General features: G+C 31.8%; 1 long non-coding RNA gene across 1 annotated transcript; it reads right to left on the reverse strand.

The window, feature by feature from the left end:
- Positions 1 to 7,280: 7,280 nt before the first annotated feature.
- On the reverse strand, positions 7,281 to 7,971 carry LOC107852050. Its single transcript, XR_001669257.2, has 3 exons — positions 7,820 to 7,971; positions 7,576 to 7,671; positions 7,281 to 7,408 (listed from the first exon to the last, which is right to left on the reverse strand). It is a non-coding gene; the product is annotated as an uncharacterized LOC107852050 (long non-coding RNA).
- Between the last annotated feature and the right edge of the window lie 2,645 nt (positions 7,972 to 10,616).

Consider the following 10,616-nt stretch of genomic DNA (forward strand, 5'->3'; position numbering starts at 1 on the left):
ATATAGCCCATGGGTGCCTTTAGGATAGAGTGAGCTATACAGTACAGGTTAATATTTTAAACTCTTATGTTCATTTACCTTGTCCTTATCCCGACATCCTATGTATGTATATATAAATATTATGCATGTGGTTTTGACTGGTTTTTGGCAAATGGCATTATTTTATCACTTTTCCCTGAGTTACATGTCAGTGTTTTCCCCATTGACCATTCTTGGATGCTATATTGTTTCATGATATAATGTCCAAGAGTTTTTCTGTTACTCTTCTGCAGTGTTAAGTGATGTGGTACATTGGTTGAGTTGTTGTTAAGTGGTAAGTCCCTGTCTTTTAGAAAATACTGTCATTTTATTGGGTTTCTTTTCATATTTGGGGAGTTAAGAATTCTCTTTTGTCATGATCGGAAGAATGACCTAGTTTGGTATTTCTAGTTTTAAAGGCTTTTGTGGACAGTATTAGTATAATTGGTTGTATTATTTAGACTCTTAGATTTCATTTGATTCATCTATCTAATTTACTATTTTGGTTGGCTTCCACTATTTGATAAATTGTGCTCTAGAGGTTAGGTTAAAGGGTTGGTCTTTGGCCTATTATGGGCTTGAGATACTTGTCACGACTAGACCCTATTTTAGGCCATGACAAGCTTGGTATCTGAGTATGGTTCAGGTTTTGGTTGTCCATAAAGTCGTGTTGAGTAGAGTTCCTTTTATGGATGTGTAGTGTGCCACACTTATAAGGGGGAGGCTACAAGGCATTTAGGAATGTTTCCCTTTCTTGTGTTCTATTTTGGGCTAAAAAGTCTAGTTGTCATGAAACTTCTCTAACTCCTGGATTACTCATATTTTAGATCATGTCTCCCCAAAGATTTGACGGTCATAGAAACTCCTATTGGAACCTCTATCCTACCTGGGGAACATGTGGAGGGAACTCGCCTTATTTATGGATTGCAGACCCGGTCTACGGTCCCTACTACACGTGTGGTTCCACTGATCCTAACTAGTCCTTCTTAGGTATTTTGGATTAGTGATGCTCATGCTCAGTCACCTTAGGGGGATATTTCAAATTTAGAGTTCCGTCAGTCTATTCATATGCTTGCTCAGCTGGTGGAATCACAGACTTTTTGATCTGATTTTGTTGGTTTTGTTTCTAGTTAATCTGAGGTCATCAGTTTGGATAGTTTATGAGGTTGAATCTCAAACCTTGTCAGGCTCTAGGGTTGAGGAGGATCCTCAGGGGTTTATTGATGAGATAAAGAAGATTTTCAGGATTATGCATGCTACAGATTTAGAGGGTGTAGAGTTTGCTTCCTATTAACTGAAGGATGTGACTTACCAGTGATAAGAGGAATGGGAAGCGATTAGGGGTGATGATGCCAAGTCAGTGGTGTGGGATAAGTTTTTAGGTACTTTTCTTGATCACTTATTTCCTTTTTAAGTTGAGGAAAGCTAAGGCCAAAGAGTTTGTGAACTTAAAGCATGGAAAGATTAGTGTGAAAGAGTATGCCCAAAAATTTTAGTAGTTGTCCCATTATTGTAACACAATAAATTTTGGTCTCTAAGAATTTCTGAGTTCTGAAACTAACTGTCTAGACTACAACTCACCTAATGAGTCATTACGTGTCCTTGCGGGTCTTAGGGACCCATTCATAGATAGACTAGTATGTTATCCTGGAGTTTCTATTATGGCTTCGACTAAGAGGTTACGAGTCGTGAAAAACTCAAAACGGGTTGTATAATCCCATCCATAGCCAAACTATTTAGATGCATAAGTATTCTGTCTTGACTATGGCTTGGACGTTACGAGTCATAGGGTCTCTTAGTGAGTCATATGGTGGGAGTCATAGGGTTACCAGAGTAGGGTACTTCAACTACTATCCAAACTATAACTTGTGATGATGCGTTGTAGTGAGTCCTTACGAGTCATATAGTGACCTGTAGTCACTGGCGATAATTTTTCATCTTTTAAGTTTAGGGCACTTTGGACATTTTCCTCTTCCCTCACTTAATACCTACGACCATAAAATACTCTTGGGACGTTATTTTCAACACTTTAGCACTCAAAGCACTCTCTCAAACTCTCTAAATTCTCCAAAGTTAAGATACTTAGGGCTTCCAAGTAGTTGGTCATCTAAGGGATCAAGGGTTGATTTCTCTCCATAAATTTTGGTATTTTAGGCATGTTACTCTTCCCTAATTCTTATTTTATAAAAAGCATATCTTTTACATGGTTTAATTGTATAGTTTTGAATGTGGGTTTTGATGTGTTTAGGGTTTTGGATTGATTGATCTTTGAATTTTTTCCCCATGATTTTTATGAGTTGTTCATGGTTTTAATTGAACATTCTGAACCAATAGGGTGCATGGGTGTGGGATTTGGAATGGGGTTGTGGTATTCCCACAAATTAATGTTTTGAACTTGGAATTGTTTTTGAATAATTGTATTCCCTCAACTAACTTGCGTAAATGGTTTTCAATTATGGAATTGTCACTTGGTTTGACTTACTCACCTATGTTATTACATTGCATAAATGGTTAAACAATGAACATGGATTTTGAATGCCTTGTTGGCTATGATTTAATTTAATGAACAAAGGTGGTTGAGGTATTCCCCCAAGTTAATGTGATTGTTAAGGAATAGAGATAAGATTGCAAGTGTAAGGGTATGACGATATCTATGGTGTGCCTTAATGGTTGGTTCTTTGGTTTATAAATGGGTTGTGTGAAACTTGTATTAAATTGGGCTTAATGGGAGTTATGCGGTGAAGTTGTGAAGGTGCGGGTCTCGTATGACTTATATTAAAAACTCATGTTTGCCGACGTGAGGTTTGGAATTGATGACCATATGCAATGTGTCACACTTGATATATATTTTTTGGGACAACTAGTTGCCTTGATGGCTTTAGATTTTCCTCAATTCTTCTCTAGTTAGTGCGGTTAACATGCGTAGGGGCCCTTTCAGTAAGGGGAGCTAAATCCATATAGCCCATGGGTGCCCTTTTATGACGGTTAAGCTATATAGTCCAGGATAACATTTTATTTTATGCAAAACCTAATTTCCTATCCCGTCATTTTAATTATGTATGTATATAATGGTGTTCACATGGTTTTGAATTGGATTTGACTTGGCATTATCTTATCCCTTATCCCTGAGTTACATGCTAGTGTTCAACCCATTAACTATCTCTGAACGTTGTATCCCTATGCAATGCAGGCACCAAATATATTTCTACTTTTCTTGTGGATTGTTAGTGAAACACCTTGGGTTTTGGACCTTGGAAAATTCTTGAGCTCTGAACTCACTGTCCTAGTAATGGCTTATCTATATGAGTCCTATGGAACAGGTACGAGTCAGGTGGCCCAAATTGTGAGTTGCCCGATAGATGGTGGTTGGGTTTCAATTATGGTTATGAGTTAGTGGTACAAGTCGTTAAGGGTGGTGATGAGTCATTGGGACGATCCTTGAACAAATCAGTAACTTACTGGCTTGACTTGATTCTGAGTACGAGTGGATCACTAGGAGCCGTGACGATAGGTCGTGAGGTAAAGTCGTAGGATATCAAGTGTCTAATACCTTTGGGTTCTGTCTTGGATACAATTAGACCATACGAGTCATATAGTCTAGTAACGAGTGGGATCATGGGTTCATATGGTGGAAAGTGTATGGGTGTTCAACTCACAGTCTTGGTAATGACTTAAGGGTATGAGTCGTATGTTATGGTCATGAGCCAAAGGGTCTACGCCTAACCACCTTTGGTTTTTTTATAGCTTTAAGTTAGGGCATTCTGGACATTTCTTACTTTAACTCCTTTTGATAACATGACTTAAAAAGTCTTTTGGGACTTTATTAACACATTATTCCCAATCAAACACTCTTAAAATCTCTCTCAAACTCTCTGCTCATGCAAAAATCTAGGGTTTCATCCAGATAATCAATTAAGGCTTTCAAGGGTAGCTTCTCTCTATACTTCTTGTATCTAAGGCATAGTACTCCTCTTTCATTGTTATTTTACTAAAAGCTCATGTTTTAATGTATGATTTTCATGGTATTGTTATGGTTTTGAAATAAAGGTTGGGGATTTAGGATCTTCATGGTTGAATAATGCTTCTCATGGTTTAATTATGGTTTTCCTTATTTTAGTATGATTTTGAATATTGTGGGATGCATGGTAATAGTAAATGGATTTTGGGGTACTATGGATTCCCCAAATTACTTTGTCATGGTCTTGAAACTTATGTGCCCTCAACTTATTAGTCAAAATTACCTATGAATATGATTTTGTCACATAGTTAGACTATTTTTGGAATCCTTGCATTGCATAAATGGTAATAGAACTTGAGTTAGTTTGGTTTGATTTCAAATGGTTTTGGGAAGGCCTTGGTGTCCATGGTCTTGGTTTAAGTGGAAGCGGTGGAGTCTAATTTTGGTATAATGGTTCTATATGGCATAAGGAAATAGACTTGCAAGCTCTAATTTTGGTATGACGATACCAACGGTTAATACCTTACTAAAAGACTCCTTGAAAAATGGTTGGAAATGTATAAATGGTTTTAATATGGGTTTAAAGAGGGTTATGTGGCAAAGCCATGGAAGGTGTAGGTCCGGGGAGGATCAACATTGGAAACTCATATTTGCTGATATAAAGTTCGCTTTTGATGACCTGTGTGCATGGTTTACACTATTGATATATATATTTGTATCGTGGATTGAAGTGAGGTTAGGACATTCCCTGGTCTTTCTTGATACCTCCATTTGTATGGCTAACACGCACCAAGGCCTTTTCAGCAGAGGAGTTGAACCCATTTAGCCCATGGGTGGATGGTTAGAACGGAAAAGCTACACAGTCTAGGTTAAGGTTTCAAATTGCATGCTAAACCTTTTTCCCTATCACAGCACGATATATATTATATATGTGACTGCATATGGTTATTTGATTTGGTTTTGGATGATGGAATTAGTTTGCCTTTATCCCTGAGTTTTATGTTATTGTTCTCTAACCGTCTTCAGAAGTTGTATCCCCATATGATGCAGGAACCTTCCATACTACCATTCTCCTGCTCAGTGACTTGGATTCGGGGATAGCTTGAGTCAGATTGAAGTGGTGAGCTTCCATACTCTGAAAAACTCTATTTCATGCTATGGACTTCTTTTCATTGTTGTTATTTCTTTTATTTTGGTTTTGCCGATGGTCGATGGCATGTTTCGATCGGTTATTCTTTGATTTTGGTTCGAGGTTTTGTCAGACTACTATAGGCATGGGCGGTGTTGGTATTAGTGTTAGCATTGGTATTGGTATTGGCATTAGGATTGGTATTGGTTGGACACTTGGTTGTGACTGTTTGGTTATAGTTATAGACTCCATCTAATGTCTTTAAATTATGATTGTTTTATCTTGTTATATGTTCGGAATTCATTCAACATGGGATGTAGGGTGGTTAATGATGGGGTATTGGGGGTGGTATCTGATCCTGGTTAGACTTGAAATACACGACATGACTAGGCCCTGGTTCGGATCATGTCAGTTAGGTGGATTAGCTCAGTTCGTCGGTCATTGGTGATATTGTTATGAGCTTTCATTCTCCGGAAGACTTGGTCATTTCATTAGTTTCAAAAAGAGTTAATCATTAAAAATATTAATTTATTCTTTGAAATAATAAAATTGATCAATTTTTATTGTATCACATTAACATATTTCAAATTATTATTACTTATTAAATATAATTTTTAATAAGTAATTCAAAAAACTATAAAAATCAGTTAATTTATCCCCCCCCCCCCCAAAAAAAAAAACCTCTCCATCCACACAATTCTATAAATCAAATCTATACCAATAACCTAATACTCATGATTGTTCCATAAATATTGTATATTAATTTCATCCGTAAATCGATTTAAAGATAACAAAGCATATAATTATTTTTAAAAAATTGTGTTTCATTTTTTTTGTTCGATTGTTCATTATCTAAAAATATTAGATTGTTAAAATTGCCTTTTATCAAATTATCAACTTGCTTAATATACTTATCAAGTGTTCTTCTTATTAAAATATTTATATAATAGATATATCTATTTTGTTTAATCATATAAATATTCAATTTTTAAACTTTAATATTATAATTCACATCACTTCAATTTAAAATTCATGGTTAGTAATTTATTTATTTATTTATCTAATTACTTCATTATATTGTTAAAATTAGTTCAAAATCTTTATCTCCCCCCACCTCCACCTTTTGTATATCTAAAAGCGCGATGCGCGGATAATATTAAAGTATTATTTCGAATCATTTCATATTGGGTTATCTTGATCAAACATGTTAAATAATATATCTTTAACAAAAATAAAATCAACTATAATATTATTTCTCAATGAAAAGTGCCCCACCCCCTCCGCTAATCAAATCTACATAAGTAAAAACGATTATATAATTTTAAAAAAAACTTTTATGTTTCATACTTTTCATTATTGTATTGTTCATATTTTAAAGATATAAGATTGTTTGGTTAATATCTCTCTCCACCTCTAATCAAATCTATATGAGTAAAAATAATTATGTAATTGTAGAGAAAATTTTTGTGTGTCACGTTTTTCTTTATTATGTTATTTACAATGTAAAGATATTTCATATTTAATATTGATTGTTTTTTATTTTTTTATTCTATTGTTACCCTATCAGTTTTTAAAATTTACAAAGCAACATCAAGAAGAAGAACAATGATATTAAACACATATTTAGAAAATCTTAAGCTTATGAACTATACGAACAAAATTTCTACTTCCGAAATTATTTGTTCTTTTCTTCTCTTCATTATTAATTGTCTCCATTCTTATTTATCTCTTTTTCAAGTCAACAATAACAATAAAATTGTGAATATAAGATAGGAACAACTCTCAAGGAAAAATCTTTAAAAAATAAATCATAAAAAGGTACTAATTTGAAACAAACTTACCTATAAATCTTTTACTATGAAAGTCATCGTTTTAGTTTTATTATTGACCTTAAAGAGTGTTATCATTTGTAGTGCGAGACGAAAAGGTATGATAGGAGATTGGGATAACGTCAATGGTTGTAGGTTGTTGTTCCTCACTGTTAATGTTAACAAAGGACGATGAACATGAAAATGCCACATGCTTCCATATAGGTGTGACATTTAAAAATAAAATTTTCTTAAATGAAAAAATAAAAAATGCACTAGATAAATTCATCAAGCTAATGATAAAGATGTATATATAAGAGAGACTAAGAAGCTAGAATAACATTCAACTTTAAATATCATATTAATTTATTAAAAGACAATTAGTTTGTTATTTGTTAAATTATCGGCTTACTTATAGAAAAATTCGTCAAATTACTTGTAAAATTGATCATACAACACTCATTAGAATTCCTCCATCATTGCTCGTCCTCCAATCTGTGATAGAAAAAATAACTACAATAAGATATAATTATGAGTTGCATGCAATTAAATTAACTACAAAATTTTAAAACAACAATATCTTTTAAAAAGAGCAATAATATCAAACTTAAGAAATAAAATTTTTCGATAATCTAACAGAATACATCATTAAAAATATATACCATCAAAACTTCAAATAACTTTAAAAACTTTCTTCACGACGAAAATATGATTTCAGCACCGCATTCTTCTATCCTTTTCATTTTTCTCGATCTCCTCTACAAATGTATAATATCAGTAAAATCATCGATAAAAAATAAAAATAACTCTAAAGAAAAATTTCTTTATAAATAATGGAAAAACTATTAATATGAAATTATTTTTCTTTATAAAAAATAAAAAAAAATTAATATGAAATCATTTTACCTATGAATCTTTTACGTATCAAAACCATTGTTTCAGTCATCATCTACTTGGAATGTGTTATCATTTTAACTCGGAGATGAAGATCCAAGGAGTAGACAAAGAAAATAATAATTATTCACCAAAAATCTTCTCTTCTTGGCCAATAAATTTTAGAAGATCCTGAAATGGTGGATTTGTAAACTTGAAATTCTTCCTTTTATGTATATGTTGGAATACCTCTAGATAATAACCACGTGGGTTAATCACATATTGTGGAGGTAATGCTTATCTTTCGGTTTTTTAGTTTTTTAGATAATGATGATAATAACAATTACAATATTGTTAGCTTGTGTTGAGACAATGCTTATCTTTTAGTATTTTAAGCTTTCATCATTATCATCATCATCATCATCATCATCATCATCATCATCATAATAATAATAATAATAGTAATAATAATAATAATAATAATAATAATAATAATAATAATAATAATAAATAATAATAATAATAATAATAATAATAATAATAATAATAATAATAATAATAATAATAATAATAATAATAATAATAATAATAATAATAATAAAGAAGAGTCTGAAATAGTGGATTTGTAAACTTAAAATTCTTTCATTTATGTGTATGTTGGAATACCTCTAGATAATAACCACATGGGTTAATCGCATATTGTGGGGGTAAAGCTTATCTTTCAGTTTTTTTTTTTAGTTTTTTTAGATAATAATGATAATAACAATTACAATATTGTTAGCTTGTGTTGAGATAATGCTTATATTTTAGTATTTTAAGCTTTCATAATAATAATAATAAGAATAATAATAATAATAATAATAATAATAAAAATTTTAGTTAGTGATAATAGTAGGTAATTTCTAACTTATTTAAATTTTTATCTCAATTTAGATGAATAAATAAATTAGCGCCACTATTATTATTATTATTATTATTATTATTATTATTATTATTATTATTATTAATAATAATAATTTAAAAACTTATAGTACATATATACTAATAATAATAGTGACGGTAGTAATATATTATATTTTAATAAATTTAATTATATGTAATAACAATTATTATTATTATTATTATTATTATTATTATTATTATTATTATTATACTATTGTTATTATTATACTATGAAAATAAACATAATCTACAATTACTATAATGACTACTACTATTACGTATGTATTATTACTACTACTACTACTTATTGTTATTTACTATTATTACTATTAACATCATGTACTACTATTGTTACTACTATTGTTACTACTATTATAATTTATTAAAATATTATTATTATTAGTATTAGTATTATTATTATTATTATTATTATTATTATTATAAAATAGTTAGAATTTATTTAGGAGTATATAATAAAAGAGGTTAAGAAGCTAGAACTCTATTTCAATTCAAATTCAAATTTAAATATCATTAAAATTCAAATTGAAGTTCAAATACCATATTAATTTGTTAAAAGACGATTAGTTTGTTATTCCTTGTTATCCTTATTTTTTTTCAAATGTAATGTATATTTATCTAACAAACAATATATTTGAATTGAAATAGCTATTAAAATTCAATAAAATAATAATTATTATTAATATTATTATTATATTTATATTGCTACTACTCCTGCTACTAATGTATAGTGCTACTACATTACCTACGGTCCTTTTTTTGGGTAATATAAGATAGATATATTAGCATCATAACAAAATGCTACAGAGAGAAGTTTGGTGGCACTGCCACCATAGTATCTGTACTTAGAGCTATATTTATAGGACATCCAGCATTAGTATTAGGCCAAACCAAGATATTAGTAGGCAAACTAGTAGGTATATTAATAGAGACGCTAGGCGGCAACACCCCATAGGCCTTAACACGTCTAGTAGTAATGTCTCCCCGTTCGTCACCGCATAAAATTTGTAAAGAGTCTTGAGGAGGCACCCAAAAAGTAGTAATAGACATAACTGGAGAGATAAAAGCTAGGCTGGATGGTAGTGCAGTAGTGATGTCCCTTCTTGCTAAGCTATCCGCAAGTTTATTCGGCTCTTTGTAGATATGGATAAGTGGTGGACTACCCAGACGTAGAAGAAGGGACCTGCAATCAGCCAATAAAATAGAGTTATTAGGATTAGATTCTGTATTAGTAAAAAACTTAATAATTTGCTCCGCATCAATATTTATTTCTAACGGCCCGAGATTATGTAGAAGTGCCAATTGCAAGCCTACAAAAAGAGCCTGAAGTTCATGATAAAATATATCCTTCACTAAAGCATGTGCAGTGAACCCCATAATCCATTTGTCGCTACTATTTCGAAAAACATCCCCCAAACCAGCTATCTGTATGTTGGACTATAAGGATGCATCAGTGTTTAGCATTAGGCAGTCCCTTTTCGAAGGGTTCCATTTTACATATAAGGTAAAGGGATTGCATGTATGAGTTGGTTCGCCTACTAAAAACCAGTACTCATACGCCAAATTATACGCAAGCATTGGAGACGGAGGCTCCAGGTTACCCTCAAAAATGTGTTTGTTCCGATTGGTCCAAATGACCCATAAATAGTAGGGGATTAGAATGTTAAGATTTAATCCATGATAGCCATGGTCAGGCCTTTGAAGAGCGTATTTTAGCCAAACAGTGAAAGAATCATCAAAATTCGGGGGCTTCAGTAAGAAGGTAGTGTTTGGTGCTAACTTTTCCCAGAATTGTTCAAGTTTTAGGCAAGTTGAGAAGATATAAGATATATTTTCAGGCGTTGAGTTATTGTAACACTTGAAATACGGT

This window comes from Capsicum annuum, unplaced genomic scaffold, assembly GCF_002878395.1.
Source record: "Capsicum annuum cultivar UCD-10X-F1 unplaced genomic scaffold, UCD10Xv1.1 ctg2759, whole genome shotgun sequence".
In the NCBI taxonomy this organism is placed as follows: domain Eukaryota; kingdom Viridiplantae; phylum Streptophyta; class Magnoliopsida; order Solanales; family Solanaceae; genus Capsicum; species Capsicum annuum.